This window comes from Ixodes scapularis, unplaced genomic scaffold (genome assembly GCF_016920785.2).
Source record: "Ixodes scapularis isolate PalLabHiFi unplaced genomic scaffold, ASM1692078v2 ptg001986l_1___fragment_3__unscaffolded, whole genome shotgun sequence".
Classification (NCBI taxonomy): domain Eukaryota; kingdom Metazoa; phylum Arthropoda; class Arachnida; order Ixodida; family Ixodidae; genus Ixodes; species Ixodes scapularis.
This window is the reverse complement of record NW_024610225.1, coordinates 395,293-410,697: the sequence shown is the minus strand read 5'-3', so window position 1 is coordinate 410,697 and position 15,405 is coordinate 395,293. Positions and strand designations below refer to the sequence as shown.

General features: G+C 49.9%; 1 pseudogene; it reads left to right on the top strand.

Moving 5' to 3' along the window:
* The first annotated feature begins 12,603 nt into the window (after positions 1-12,603).
* On the top strand, positions 12,604-14,852 carry LOC120845832 (annotated as a pseudogene).
* The last annotated feature ends 553 nt before the right edge of the window (positions 14,853-15,405 follow it).

Below are 15,405 nucleotides of genomic sequence, written 5' to 3'. Positions count from 1 at the left end.
AACTTTTGCTCTAAGTTAAAATTCTCTAGTATTACAATATTAACCTAAATTTGAAGGATATTCATGTTAACATGCTACTTATTAATATTTAGTGATCATTAAAAAGCCTATCAAAACGTATCAAATGCATGAAGTTGAGAAAAAACCACTGACATTAGGTAATTGCATTGCCATCAACACAATCAATGGTAGCCCGTCAACGCCGTGGATATCTGCGAACACGGACAGCTGCAACGACTTTGTAGAAAATCGCGTACCACCGCCGATTCGCCGTTTCCCACGTGGTCCGTCAACAACCCGAGTCCAGCCTGGTTCTTTCACGGGAGCGGGATTCCGCTCCCAGTTTATTGGTACAATAACACACAACGCTACAAAACACTCAATATAAAATACAAATACAAGCTACATTACACAAATATTTACAAACTCACGTTAAGCCCAACGCTAAACACAAAGAAGGCCCTTAGGCCTCGCGTTCCGCGATATCCTAGATCCGGTCGCCACCCACCTGCCTGCCTGCGTCTCGGTCTCGTCGGCAGTTCTCAGAAAGCCCCTCGCCCCCTGCTTCACCACGTATATATATATTGATGGGCGAGGAGGTTTCTCCTCACCCGCCACGGGGACGCCTGCAGCGCCCTCAGTGGCTAGGAGAGAAAGCGGCGCGTCGGGAGCCGAATTCGAGATCCCGATCGACCCCGCGGCGACACGACCATGTGATCGTATCTGAGGCGAGGCAGCTACGCAGCTGCCTGGCGGCCAAGGATTGGGCGAATGGTTTGATGGGCGCCCTCGTGAATACACGGTGCGCCATACTCCCCTCTCCTAAAAATCGAAGTACGCCGGAATTCAGACGTACGGCTAGGCTTCGTGGGAACACTGTCGTTTTATTCGGCCCGGAGTCTCCCATCCCTTACAAGTCCATCAGGTCGCCCGAGACCGGAGCTGCTGCCGCACCGATGGCCGCCGGCATGGCCGCCCCCAGCCTCGCCGCAAACACGAGCAAGCACGGCCTCCACCCCCGGGACCCTCTGCGCGCAGTGGTTGAGGGAAAGCACGTGCTGCTGCTGCACGACCAAGAGGCCCCCGCACACGTCGCAGTAGACCGCGTTGACGCCGGGCTGGGCGTCGGCCTCCGGGGCAGCGGAGTTCGTCTCGCTGATGGTGCAACCCCGGAAGGGGTATGGCACCTTGTCCACTCGGGTGTCGGCGGCCACTTGCAACTGCTGCCCCCATGGACGGGCACTCGAGTAGGTGCGCGGCGGCTGGTTCCCGGTCTGCGTCGTCCACGTCGCCACGGTCCTTGTCGTCCGGCTGCGGGCCGGTGCCCCGACTGCCGGCTGCTGGGACTGCCGGCGGAACCGTTCCGGAGAACGACGCCCACGGCCTCGATAAGGCAGGCGTCCGATGCGGTGCTGGTCGCAGTTCCGACTCGATACGCCGTCGGCACGCACACAGTCGATGGGGTGTCGGGGACCCGCTCGTTGGTCTGTTTCGCCGCCGATAACTTTATCGGCGGCCTCCTCCGTTTCCCGGAATCTCCCTTGTGCAGTCGCGCCTATAGTGCCCGATTTCGTGGCACCGAAAGCAGCAGCCTCGCCAACCTGGGATAGGATTCTCCCCAGTGGGACGTCCGATGCGCTCACTCCTTTGTGGCAGCGGGTGGGCGGCAGACTGCTCCTGGGCTGCGGCGATCCGTGGTGCGCCGGTCGGCCGGAATTCCGCCGCGTGGACGGCCGCGCTCCCTCCTCGGCGTGATCCTGGCTCCAAGGCGTCATCCGTGAGCTCCCAGGGATCCCCGCTCGGCTCCCCGATGGCCGCCGCCATTGCGGCCTCCCCCCGTCGACATCCACGTGGCACCGGCCCGTGCCACGCGCATCGGGTTCGAGCGTGTCGATTGGTGCTGGGGGAAGGTGGTACCTGCGCTCCGCCAGTATGTCGGCCTGAACCCTGCGCGCCTCCTGTGCGAGCTCACTCAGACTTCCGAATGGGCGCCCACGCAGATACCGCGAAAAGGTGGGATGCGCCTGCCTCATCACCCGCTCGACCTGCACCTGGTTCGTAGCATTCGGATCGGCGACCTGCAGGAGTTTTTGCATTGCCCGCAGGTACTCAGCAAAGGGCTCAGCGGGAGCCTGCGCTCTTTCATCCAGTTCCCTGCGCATTCTTGGCAGGTAGTCTGCCGGCAAGAACTCTTGTCGGAAGAGGGCCATGAACTCGTCTAGTGTTCCGGCTGACTTGCTCACAAGGCGATGCCACCTGGCTGCTGGGCCTACAAGAGCCACCGGCAAAACCCTGCCTAGCGTTTCCTTCTCGGTCAGGCCAGTAGCCTTCCGATATCGCTGGATTTCCAGCAAGAAGTCGGTCGCGCTCAGAGCTTGATCGCTGTGTCCGCTGTACTCCGGCACCGGAATACGGATGAGGGTCTTTGGCGGTGGCGTTTGCCTCTGCATGCTCTGTAAGGCCTGAGCGAACGCCGCAACCAACGCCGTGGATTCACGGGACATCTCCGTGCTTTGCGGCATAGACACTACTGGCGATACCGTCGGCATTTCCGGACTCCGCACTACGGTCATCTCCGCGGCTTTCCCCTCCGCCAACCCCGAGAGCCGTCGCTCTTTTTCCGCTTGTGTCGTCGTCGCGACGTCAGCCAAAAACATTAAATCTGTTAGCGCGAAATTACCCGCGGCCATCCCGAACACTTGTTTGGACGTGCCTTTTTCAACTTCAAAGTGCCGTGGTATAGACCCGCCAACCAGGGGGACCACACCGCGTGAACTTTCACGCAGTGTCGTCGACGGACGTTGCGACCGTAATTACGGCTCGCCTGCCCCAACGTTGATGCGCCATTTGTAGAAAATCGCGTACCACCGCCGATTCGCCGTTTCCCACGTGGTCCGTCCACAACCCGAGTCCAGCCTGGTTCTTTCACGGGAGCGGGATTCCGCTCCCAGTTTATTGGTACAATAACACACAACGCTACAAAACACTCAATCTAAAATACAAATACAAGCTACATTACACAAATATTTACAAACTCACGTTAAGCCCAACGCCAAACACAAAGAAGGCCCTTAGGCCTCGCGTCCCGCGATATCCTAGATCCGGTCGCCACCCACCTGCCTGCCTGCGTCTCGGTCTCGTCCGCAGTTCTCAGAGAGCCCCTCGCCCCCTGCTTCACCGAGTATATATGCATCGATGGGCGAGGAGGTACCTCCTCATCCGCCACTGGGGCGCCTGCAGCGCCCTCAGTGGCTAGGAGAGAAAGCGGCGCGTCGGGAGCCGAATTCGAGATCCCGATCGACCCCGCGGCGACACGACCATGTGATCGTGTCTGAGGCGAGGCAGCTAGGCAGCTGCCTGGCGGCCAAGGATTGGGCGAATGGTTTGACGGGCGCCCTCGTGAATACACGGTGCGCCATAACTTTAACTGCAGCTCTCACCCCTAAGCATGTTCCCTCCCACAATATTTTGCGTCGAACCTTGACTGTCAAACCTAGAGCCACTGAATGAGCCATGTTTAGAGTATCTGCAGTACATTTGGCGATTTTATTGTAGGCACCGCCATTTCGATAATTAGTGTAGAGTAGTTGCAATTGGGGATCGTTAGGATTTAAAAACATTATTTCCTGAGGTTCAGACACAGTATCAGGAAGAACAGACAATATCATGTTGCTATTTGATGAACAGTTTTAATGTAGATGTAAGAGCATTTCTTACGATGATGATCTTAAAGGGCAACTCCGGTCGAAAACGAAACCAAAATAAACGACTGGAATCGCTTTAGTGGAACGAATTGTGATCACAGCCGAAATATTACGTCAAAGTGAAACCGCATACTATTCTAAACTCGATTTTAAAGATGCAACCCGCTCCTCTTTAGCGGGCAACAAGCGGGTTAACTGTTTGTCAAGAAACACTGGCGCAGGATTCCCCAGACGTCCCACCGTTGTGGGGCTCCCGTCATTTCCACACGTTGTACAGTGTACCGCAGCACCGCAGTAGCGTCACGTCGCGGCCGTATCTGATGATCAATGTTGCCATCTCTGTAGCAAATGTTTTGGTCTCGCCGTAGACACCCGAAACCAAACTTTGAGCCTTGATGTTTATAAAACTAAACGCAGTATGAAAAAGCTTTTCTACTTTTGTGAAGAAGGAAGACCAGCGAAGCTGTACTACGGTGGAAATTAACTATTTATAAATGTAAGGATTAAGGTGTAATTTAGTAATTGGGCTTCCAGGCGAGCGATGTGCTCTTCTTTCGCAAGGGAATCTGAAGCTCTCGATGCAGTGGAAGTCGAGGCGACAGTGGTTTTGCGGACCCATTCGCGCTGCTGCGTACGTCGCCGCTCCTTCCGCACCCGATCTCCTTTCTCCGAAGAAAAAGCACGCGGCCAACCCATCGTGAGTCCAAACCGAAACTGATAAGGGCGTAGGAAACAGCACGCAAAACAGACGAGGACGAAGAAGAAACAGGTGACGAGCACTGCGCTCGTCATGTGTGTTACTTCTTCGTCCTCGTCTGTTTTGCGCGTTGTTTCCTACGATGAACTCCCACCAACTCGCCCAACTATCCATTCTTCTATGATAGCTGGAAAGGTTTCTGCAATCTATGATCGACGGCGGCAACCAGACTGGTTGTCTGTTGCTGCCGTCGCTTATGAATGGCGAAGCTGTCCAGAGGCAATTGTGTCGACATTTCTTTGGTACTGGACACGATTTTGGGGAACCTAGCCCTTAACAGCTCCGCTCTAAAAACCTTCTTGTTCAGGGACACTGCCTGAGTTGAAAACAGTCGTAATCCAAAATTCGAAAGTACTGACCGGAGTTGCCTTTTAAACACCAAGATGACTTAAGTGTTACTCTGAAGCATAGCTTGTTTAGTGACACGCCCAAACTAAGCTCGCCATGCTCAATTATTCTAACTAAGGCTAGGGGATGATCTGCAGTCCTATCTGCCGTGTAACTGTGCAACAGGCCTCTCACCAACCCCACGCCATCTAGCTGAGCCTATTCCAAACTATGCGCACCCTCTAAAAGTGCCCATGTGCGCTGCTACCACCCTGTTGAAAATAATTATAAAGGGCCCATCAGCCTTGAAGGATTATGGGACCTCACAGGCCTTTAGAACCTTTCAGTAATACCCCACAGAAAAACCCTTCAGCCAAACCCCTTGGCCCACCAACCTTTTAAACGCGCAAATAACTGTGAATCATAGAAAAAAATGCAGGTCAAAACGTTATTGAGGTTTATTTCAGACATTTTGTTTTACATGCATATTGCAACTCAAAAAGACGATAAAACCAACGTTTGTTCCATCCCGGACGGAAGCAGCTGTAGATGAAAGCGATCACATCAAATAGGGACAACTGAGTTCTTTATCACACAAATCAAATATATTAAAGTACTCACAGTGCCGCTAGTAAATTCCTGATATACGGTAGTTCAGCTAATAAAACCGAGCAGTTGCACGTCACGGACATATATACACGCTAAGTAAGCACGTTTGGCAAAAACCACGATCTCGCAAGCAGCACCCGCCACCGTTGAGAAATTCTGAGCACAGTCAAGGTGTCCCTGGTGCCGTCGTGGCGGCGTCTTCGGCGTCATTCTCGCTAGCTGGATGCTTCTGAAGCTCGACGGACGAAGTGGCGCACGGAACAGGTCCGGACAGCGGCCGTCATCCGCCGTCTCAGGTCCCGCAGAGGCATGATCCCGGTGCGCAGGCGCTACGTGCGGTGGGACGCTGACCCCGACTGCCTGATTTGCGGCGAGTAGGCCGATACCGGCTGGCGCAGGAGATCGCTGGAGAGGCCGCCTTGCTGAGGGTCCTCGGGCATCGCCTTGCCTTCTAGTGGGTCCCTGGTCACTGCGGCATCCAGGGCAATGAGCAGGCTGACAGGCTGGCCGACAACGTGCACGACGAGCCCCGGTTCCGGACGTCCAGCGTTGGACCCTTCGCCGACGGCAAACTCCTTACCGCCCGAGCGGACGCGGTGGCGCACCCCGACGAGCGGTGCGCGGCCGGGAATCACGCGGCAAGCCCCCCCCCCCCCCCCCCCCCCCCCGCGGCACGATCCGTCGAGTCAACGCTGTCGTACACCGCATCCGAACGAACTGCGCCATGACCCCGCTGCGGCTCCACTATTTCCGTCGCGACGCCGAGACGCCAACCCACGCTGCCCGAACTGCGGAGAACGGACAGATAAGGCGCACCTCCTCCTCGGCTGCAGGGAGCACGACGGCGCTAGGGCGGCCATGACAGCATCCCCTGCCGCGCTGGGCCTTCCCTGCGGAACGAAAGACGAGATTTTGCTGCCACGAGGCGACAGACGCACCAAGGAAAGAGCTCTAAAGATCCTGCTTACCTTTCTCAAAGATACCAGCCTCATCGTATCGCTGTGAGCCCGTGGACGAGCGGATGGCGCGGCTGGTTGAGTAGACCACCGGGTGCGCGCCTCAAACCGGAGAACTTGCCAGGCGACGAAAAAGGAGCAAATGGCATCCGCGCGGCTTTCCCGAGCTATCCTCCCCCAGCGCAACCGGTCCGGCGACTCCTCCTCGCCCAACGGGGATTTTTTTTCCCCTGTTGGATTCCTGTTGTTCCCTCCTCTACCTCCCGGCTTTCTTCTTCGGCCATTCCCCACCCCTCCCTCGCCTCTATTTTCAACTCTATCTCCCCCATACCTCCCTGCTTTTCTCCCTCCCCCCCCCCCCCTCCAGAGCCAGTGAGAAATGCGCCCTGCGCCCCCTTATTTTCATTTACAACGCTTACAAACACACACCGAGCGGACGGGATTGCGTTCGCTTGCAAAAGCCGCTAGGCCGGTGCCTCGTCGATTCTCCAAATGGGGCGGTCATCCCCAGTGGCCTCCTTGGAGACCGAACACCTGGGCAGTGAAAGACGGGTCCAGGAGCCGACTCGTGTTTGATAGAAGGGCAGTAATAAAAATTTGACCGGACACACATACGATCGGCATTCTCCAGACGTTTATTTTTTCTCATCGCCAACAATAAGTAGCTTATTAAACTTAAGGAAGAAAACCAGAAGGACGGGCAACTATGAAAGATTATTGTTGTCCATCCTTCTTGTTTTTTTCCTCAAGATTAATTATCCCTATCATCCCGCTCGTTCGGTCCTTAGAGAAGTAGCTATGTTCTAATTCTGCGCAATCTGTTTTCTCCACCTAAGCCGTGGCCCCACAGACATCTCAAGAAGCCTGAAAGTTTTTCCGACCCCATTAGAAAAGTTCTTCACAGGCTTTCAGACATTTCAAGGCATTGTAAAGGGGACTTCATACATTTCAAGAGTGCCTCTGACGGGGCCAACGAACCCACCAGGAAATATCGGTGTCCCTTCAAACATCTCAGAAATTCCTGAAGTCCCCTTCACACCCTTTAAAAAATCCTGAAGTACCATCAGAGCGATTTTCAATAGGGCAGCGGGACCGCGCCTGCCACTACATGACATACGGTGGCAAAGGCCAGTACTCCGTAGTGCCCATACAGCACCTTTCCAGATGCGTTTTTATTGCTCTGCGGCACTGCGCAGGCAGAAAGGAGTGATGGATAACCTCCCAAATAGGACGAGATTCACTGTTGTGCTGCAGTAATACAGCTGTCAACAAAAAACATCTATATAATCCAGTCGTTTAAGTGCGCGCTCCCTACACTCAAAATGAATTAAGTCAGGACATGCTAGCGAGCATGAGGATTCATTTTGACAGCTCGTGCAATAAAAATAATTATCATAGCTACAGCTCTCCCTGTGGATACTTCATTTGGGCACGGCATACGAGCTATTCTGAAATTTAGGTACCCTCGTCTCCCAGGTGTCCCATTTCTTTTCTGTCCGAGCGATCCGTTGTTCATAGAAACCGAGACATTGTTATAAAACGTCAGGGGGGAAACATAATAACACAAAATATGCAAAGCTATAGGCTGAAGCAGTTCGGTAAGGTGGCTACCTCAAAAACGTTGCTGGTAGCCGCCGCCTTTTGATGCAACAAGTTGTTCCTAGTGCATTGTAAACGACTTAATTTTTGCAAGGACTTTTTTTCCACGAATTTCGAGTTTCAAGAAATATTGCGAAAAACAGATCACACAAATTAATTAGACTATGGTAAGGAATACAAACTACCACTCCACATTGCGAAGCATTGTGCCCGCCAAATATTCCCAAAACCCCTAATTCGTAAAATTTGCAAAATATTAAGGCTTCAAAAATAAAGTTCACAATATTTGCCTTCAATATTGCCGAAAGGCCTAAAGGGAGAGAATGTGTCGAAGACCGCCAGAGCTGCCGAAGCAAACATTCTCTGCTGCCGCTGCCAAAAACGCGATTAGGGACGCTATCGTAGACAAATTCGGCAGTGATGGCGTGAGAAGTAAAGGCTGACTCACATAGGGCATATTCTCAATGAAGTTACGCATATTTCAGCAGGCGTAATCATGGCATTTAGCGAGCGCTTTTTTCACAGAAGAGAAAAGGGGAAGGTCGGCCAAACCACACACAGCGCTTTTCGTCGGCATCTCCTCGCCGTTTGGTGCAGAAAAGTGTGAGTCGGCCCGACTAGCGCGTCTCATGAAACAAGGCAAAATGTAAATCGGCTGCTATAGACCCTTTCAGGCAACATTTAATTTGCGCCGCCATCTTGACGTCACGTGACCTTGCCGCCATAGCCGAACTTCAGTTTCTCGCCATTGCTCCGCGTTGTGTGCAGCACCGGCCACCACCGGAGCTTTGATTTCGTGTTCTTTTACGTTCCGCGTTGAAATCGTGTGTTTTCTTTAACTCTTTTTGATATTTCAGGCTTTTATTTAATCATTTGATATCGATATTTCAACATAGCTCCTGTATTTTTTTTATTTATGAGATAGAATCGGACAGCGAATGGATCGACGATCCAAGATTATGGCGTAGGCTTCAGAGACCATGGATGTAAGTTTATAACATTATTTCGTTTTGGTTGCTAATAAAGGGCAGTCAACACCACTGCGACATCTGGAAATTTCAACTGACGCAGTAAGGCTATCGCAGTCGTGCTTCTGGCTGCATGTGCGCGCTTTATACGTCGTTTCCGTATGTAAAAGCCGAACCGCATATAAGCGCTTTAGCGAGCGACGGCGACAACGACAAGAGTCAGCGACGAAGATTTCTCACTGTCGCCCGTCGCGTCGATCGGTTTTTGGATTTCTATAAAACGTCACTCACCGTCTTGGTCGCTTTCTCCCGTCGCTTTCATGCGGTTTCCCTCGTCGCGCGACTGACCAAGCGACAGAGTAGTGGGTCGCTGTCGCTTGTCTCGTTGCTCACGAAATCGCTTGCATGTGGTTTATAATTAATATCGAGTCGCCAATGGTTCATTGCTGTGTGCATAGAAATTGATTAAGTATAAACATAAGCGATTTGGCGAGCGACAAGACAAGTGGCGGCGACCAGCTTCGCTGTCGCTCGGTTAGTCGCGCGACGAGGCGAACCGCATGAAAGTGACGGAAGCAAGCGACCAAGACGGTGAGTGACGTTTTCTAGAAGTCCAAAAACCGAGCGACGCGACGGGCGACGTTGAGAAATCTTCGTCGCTTACTCTCGTCGTTGTTGCCGTCACTCGTATCGTCGATCGCTAAAGCGTTTACATGCGGTTCGCCTTTTACTTACGGGAACAATGTCTAAAGCGCGCACATGCAGCCAGAAACTCGACTGTGACAGCCTTACTGAGTCAGTTAAAATTTCTATATGCCGCAATCGTGCTGACTTTCCTTTATTAGCAAAAAAAAAAAAACGAAATAATGTGATGAACTTACATGCATGGTCTCTGAAGCATAATCTTGTATCGTCGATCCATTCGACGTCCGATTCCATTTCATAAATAAGAAAATACAAAAGCTATGTTGAAATATAGATATAAAATGATTAAATGAAAGCCAGAAATAATGAAAAGACCTAGAGAAAACACACGATTTCAACGAGGTACGTAAAAGAACACTAAAACAAAGGTCCGGTGGTGGCCGGTGCAGCGCACAACATGGAACAACGGCGAGAAACTGAAGGTCGGCTATGGCGGCCGGGAAAGCGCACTGAGGGCACGCCGACTCGTGGCAGCTCGAGTAACTGACTCTCTGAAAGCGTCTATATTATCGCCTTCCGCAAGGGGACAGAAATAACTGAATGTTAATCTGCAACGAAAGTCTAATTTGCTAGCGCTTGTCTCAAAAATGTACCTTGCCAGGTTGCTAACAAGTGCCGGCAAGAGGACGACCGCAATCTTTGCTCAAAATTTTCCTTTTATAACTTCTACACATGACCCGCCACATAGACGGTCTTTTTTCTCTTTTAATCGTTCATTGCTCGTACAGTTCACCGATAAACCGGCGAACGCAACAAGCGGCTGATTCAAGACAGCCAGCAGGCCTCAAAGCTAGGCAAGTCAATCCTTGAGCAACTTTCGGCTGTTAACTCGTGAGCTGATAGGCCGGCACTGCGTTGTACGCTTCCGGATATGCCACGCCGAAATACGCTGGGGCGCTGAAATCTGTCTCGGTCGGATCACCGAATATGCGTGTATTTACTCCGACCTTGAGGCATCGGGGACATCTTGTCCCAACACCTGCTTTACGTCAAGATTATGTCCGCCAAAACGCCCATTAATATGTCGAAAATGTACCGTATGTGGCTTGGCCTCCGTGTCCGTGTAAATTGCATCGCCAATAAAGACACGACAAGCGATTCCATAGCCTGCGTGGACAGCGTCGCCAACAAAAAATGAAACAACCTATTCAACCGCCAATGTAAGAACGAAGCCAAAAAAACAAAGTTGCAGTTTCGTGCGAAGACGCCTCCACGTACGTTTCAATCACTAACTTGAACTGCGCCTTCGGTTTATGAAGTAGGGGCTTCACCGCCATGATGCTGACCATTGCAGACGGACTACCGTGCGCAAGGAGAAGTAGACGGTCTGTGAACAAACTAAATTTGAAATAAGGACTAGCGGAGATGGCCGATTTTCTCTTTAGCGTCGAATATTCAGACAATCCTCCCACTAAAAACAAGTTTTTCTGGTCATCTGGTAGCCGTTTTTTTCCTTTGGAACATGGGCTAAAGTACCAAACTGCCGTTAAGCTTAACCGCAGTCAGCTTACCTACCGCGTGAGTCAGAGGTATTGTTGCGTTTTGAAGGGGCAGCATTCATCTCCTAACAAAAGGCTTCTGATTAATGTCACAGCTCACAGATGGCAGTATGCCGTCTGTAATGCTTCCCTTCATCTGGACACTAGCAGATGATGTTACTGAGACAGACGTGATGCCCTCGTTTGTGTGTCAAGTGTCAGTACATGATACTTTTATTCTTACCAATAAAACATAAAAAGTTAACACCAACCTAGAAAAAAGGTATGTTGTTTCGTGCTTCTCATTATTTTTGGCTCCAAGTTGCAGTCTTTAATGGACTCCCTCGTTGTTATTGAGTCTCTTGTCTGCAACATTTATCGGTGCTCTCTTAGGCTGTAAGGCAGCTTCATTGTGCACTTAGCTCCAACAAGTGAGGAACAAGTGACCGAAAACTGTTCTCTTGTAACGTGCCTAGATTACAGTGTTTCCAACTGCTTGATCGGGATCCCATGATTCGTAGGCCGTGTTCGTATTACGAGCTGCAAGAAGGAGCCGAAAGTGTCTGTCGGTCCTCAAGCGTCTCTGCCTTTCCCCCTACCCACGCAATGATGCAACACTTGCGCACTCGCAACCAATCTGCACAGGAGGCGTCTGCCTTTACATTGCAAATACTCTCCAAGCTTTCAGCCGCTTCGCCTTACAGATCTAGGCTCTGTATTCTCTGATACAGGAAGTGCTGCCATCTCTTGTCTGTGGCACCGATCAGACGCATTTTCTTAACAGACGTATGCCGTGAGTAGATACTTCCAGCTTATTGATGTCTAACTTTTTCCTCGGTTAAGTTTGCTCAGACGTCACACGCACAGTGTGACGTCACACGCACAGTCTGGAGCGCACTGCTTCTGCTGTCTGTACGTCCTTCTACACGATAGTGGAATCTTATAATGCACACCTGTAAAGATTTCAACAAATTACCTGGCATGCTTTTAGTTGCACATTCAGTACAGTTTATTCATCTGTACATATAGACTATTTTCTCTTTAGACAATATGTAAGGTAAGATGAAGCAAATGCTCGAGAGCTTGATTTATATCTCCGATTACCAATATAAGCATTAATTGTCAACATTTTTTTTAACTGGTTAGAGGCTTGGGTTCTGAGTTGGGAAGGGTGGTCTTGAGCTGCTTACCATTTCTGCTATTGTCCCTTTTTGTTTGGCAAGTTTGTTGTTAGGTTTACTATACATAATAATGAATTTTATTTTGAATCTTTAATTAAAGCTGCCACTGCAAACCTGTCGACAATGGCAAGCCTCAGCAATGGCAGCCTCCAGTGCAACAACCAGCCCAGCAGTTCTAGACGATGCACCAGATACTGTCCTCTCCTCAATGCTGGATGGTGCCCAAGCTCAATCGTCAAGTCCTGCTTCATGCTGTCAGAGTGAGACGGAGGAACCGATTCACTGTTCCGACTCCGAAACTGACGATGATAAACTAAAGATGAACTCTAAATCTGACGATGATGTTCTAGAGATGAACTCTGAATCTGACAATGGTGCTGCAGAAAGTGATAGTTCAGCTGCTCCTGACAGTCCTAACATTGATGATTCTGCACTTTTTGAAGGCAGCCCTTTCACTAACATTAAGGCTTGCCTCTTTTTGATGACAGTGTTTTTTAAGTGTGGACTAACAAGAGAATGCTTAGGTCAAATCTTGTTGGCTTTTACAACACTTCTGCCATCATCTAACACCCTCCCGAGCACCACATTTATGTTCTTCAAGGCTCTGTTACGCTTTCAAAGAGGCAGAGGAATGTGCAGCCACTTTTTCTGTAGTAAATGCAATGAATACCTAGAGAAAAATGCGACACATTGTCCATGTTGTAATGAGCCGTGCCATAGCAAGGGCAGTTTCCTGCAGATGAAGTCGGCAGACACTTTGCGATCATTTCTAAAGGATGATAAAATATATAAATATTTCATTAAACCAACAAGTTCAGCCAGTGACAAGATATTGAAGATATTATAGATGGTGCGATGTACCGGGCACAACCTGCTTGTTCTTCAAGATTTAATTTCTCTCTTTTCTGGAACACGGACGGTGTTCAGCTCTTCAAGAGTTCGGGAAAGTCTCCTTGGCCCTTACACTCCACTATTCCTGAGCTTCCACCTCTCATGCGTAAGAAGTTCCAGATTTTGACTTGTTTGTGGTTTGGTGTAAAGCCGGTAATGAATACATTCATGAAGCTTTTTTGCGTGGAGCTTATGGAACTTGCCACTAGTGGACTTGCTTGGCGTCACCCAGAGACAGGCAAAACCTTAATTTCTTACATTACAGCTCCTATATCTTCGGTAGATGCAGTTGCGAGAGCAATGCTTCAGGGTATAAGACAGTTCAATAGTCTCTACGGTTGCTCCTTCTGTGAACATCCTGGAAAATCCCTCTCGTTGCCAGGCAAAGGGCATGTCCATATCTATCTGCCTGGTAGCACACACTCCCTCAGGAATGGCCATCGGATGCAGCGGCAAGCTGCAGAAGCACTTGAGAATGGTCACCCGATGAAGGGCGTCAAAGGTCCCAATGTTTTGAGCCTCATACCCGAATTTCACTGCGGTAGCGGATTTGTTGTCGACTACATGCATTGCGTTCTACTCGCGGCGGTGAGAACATTCTCGCATTTATGGTTTGACTCAAAGTACCATGGAGAGTCATGGTACCTGGGCCGTCAGGTACACGTGGTGGATAAGAAACTACTGGCCATTAAGGCACCGGACTATATCACCAGGACCCCACGTTCCTTGAAACACAGATGCTATTGGAAAGCAAGCGAACTGCGTGCCTGGCTTTTGTTATACTCATTTCCTGCTTTGCACCAAAGCCTTCCGGATGTTTACCTTGATCAATTTGCCCTTCTGATTGGCGCAGTTTACCTCTTGCTGTCTGAATCTGTCTCCGTAGAGGACCTTGGTATTTTGGAGAGGCTGTTGCTCGGATTTGTTGATGGTGTTAAAAATTTGTATGGAGAGCTGTTTTGCTCACTTAATGTTCACCAGTTCACACACATTGCTGACTCAGTAAGGAACTGGGGACAACTTTGGCCCACTTGAGCATTTTTATTTGAGAATAGAAATGGGGAACTGATGCACCTTGCGAAAGGGACAAAAGCTGTGGAAAAACAGCTTGCGAGCTTGGTTGCTATAAGCAATGCCCTCAGTGTCATCCAAAATCGTGTTAGAGACCGCTTGCATGTTGACTTTGTGCTTAGCAAGCTAGAAAATTTACATTTCACGAGAGTATCATCTAATGGTATTGTTTTTCATGGCAGACCATGTCAGACAATTGGAGCTGCGAGGACAGCTCTTGGTTTTTTCTTCTCCAACAGAGAGCATGTGTATGTTTACAAGAAGGTCACAATGGGCACAAAGACATTTTCTTCTGTGTTGTGCAATAATCGGAAGAGAAGAAACAATTTCACAATCATGCATGTTGTTGAGAGAGAGAGAGAACTTTTGCATTAATTCGGTGCTTCGCAAAGTATGCTGGTCAAGTGTACATGGGTTATTAACAAACTTCTGGAGTGTGGTGTGCAATACAGGCCTGAGAGGAAGGGATTTTCGATTCCACACATCATTGCTGTGAAGCAGAAATACCATTTGGACGTAATTCCTGTTCCCCCTAAGATGACGAAATGTGTCAAGGTGTTGGATTTTGCGTGCATTTCTCCTAAAACTTATGAACTGAATTTGTAGTTAAAAGCTAGTCTCCTCAGTTCGAGCCCTTTCTTGTCCCATCATTCATATCTCAACAGAAGCTGTTAATGATGTTTGTCAGAAACTTTGTTTAAAAAGCCAACGATACGTACAACTGGCACCACCTTAGTTAAGCATGACAGGCCCAGACGGACCTGATATAGCCCCTGCGTAAACGCAATCACGCAGAAAGCTGTAAAACGTCTGGACGTGTTCTGATCGTATATCAAACATTGAGAAAATTCATCGTCCTCCTCGTAGTGTGTGATTGACTGAGACAACCTACAAAGCTCCAAAGCCATAGCGGATTCTTTAGTGACCTATTCTTTTTAGACTGGACTGACCCGACATCATCCACACATCCCCCATCTTTCCACCGTCAAGTGCATTACCACGCGGTCATGTTGTCATACAAGTTGACGACACTAAAGAACACTGAAAGACCCGAAACCACTCGAAAGTGGCGGCCCGGGTGATCTTCATCCTATTGTGGCCTTGCTCCGGATGTTTCAGCGAGGTTTTCAATAATATGTTTGCCAACGTTTTGTGGGGT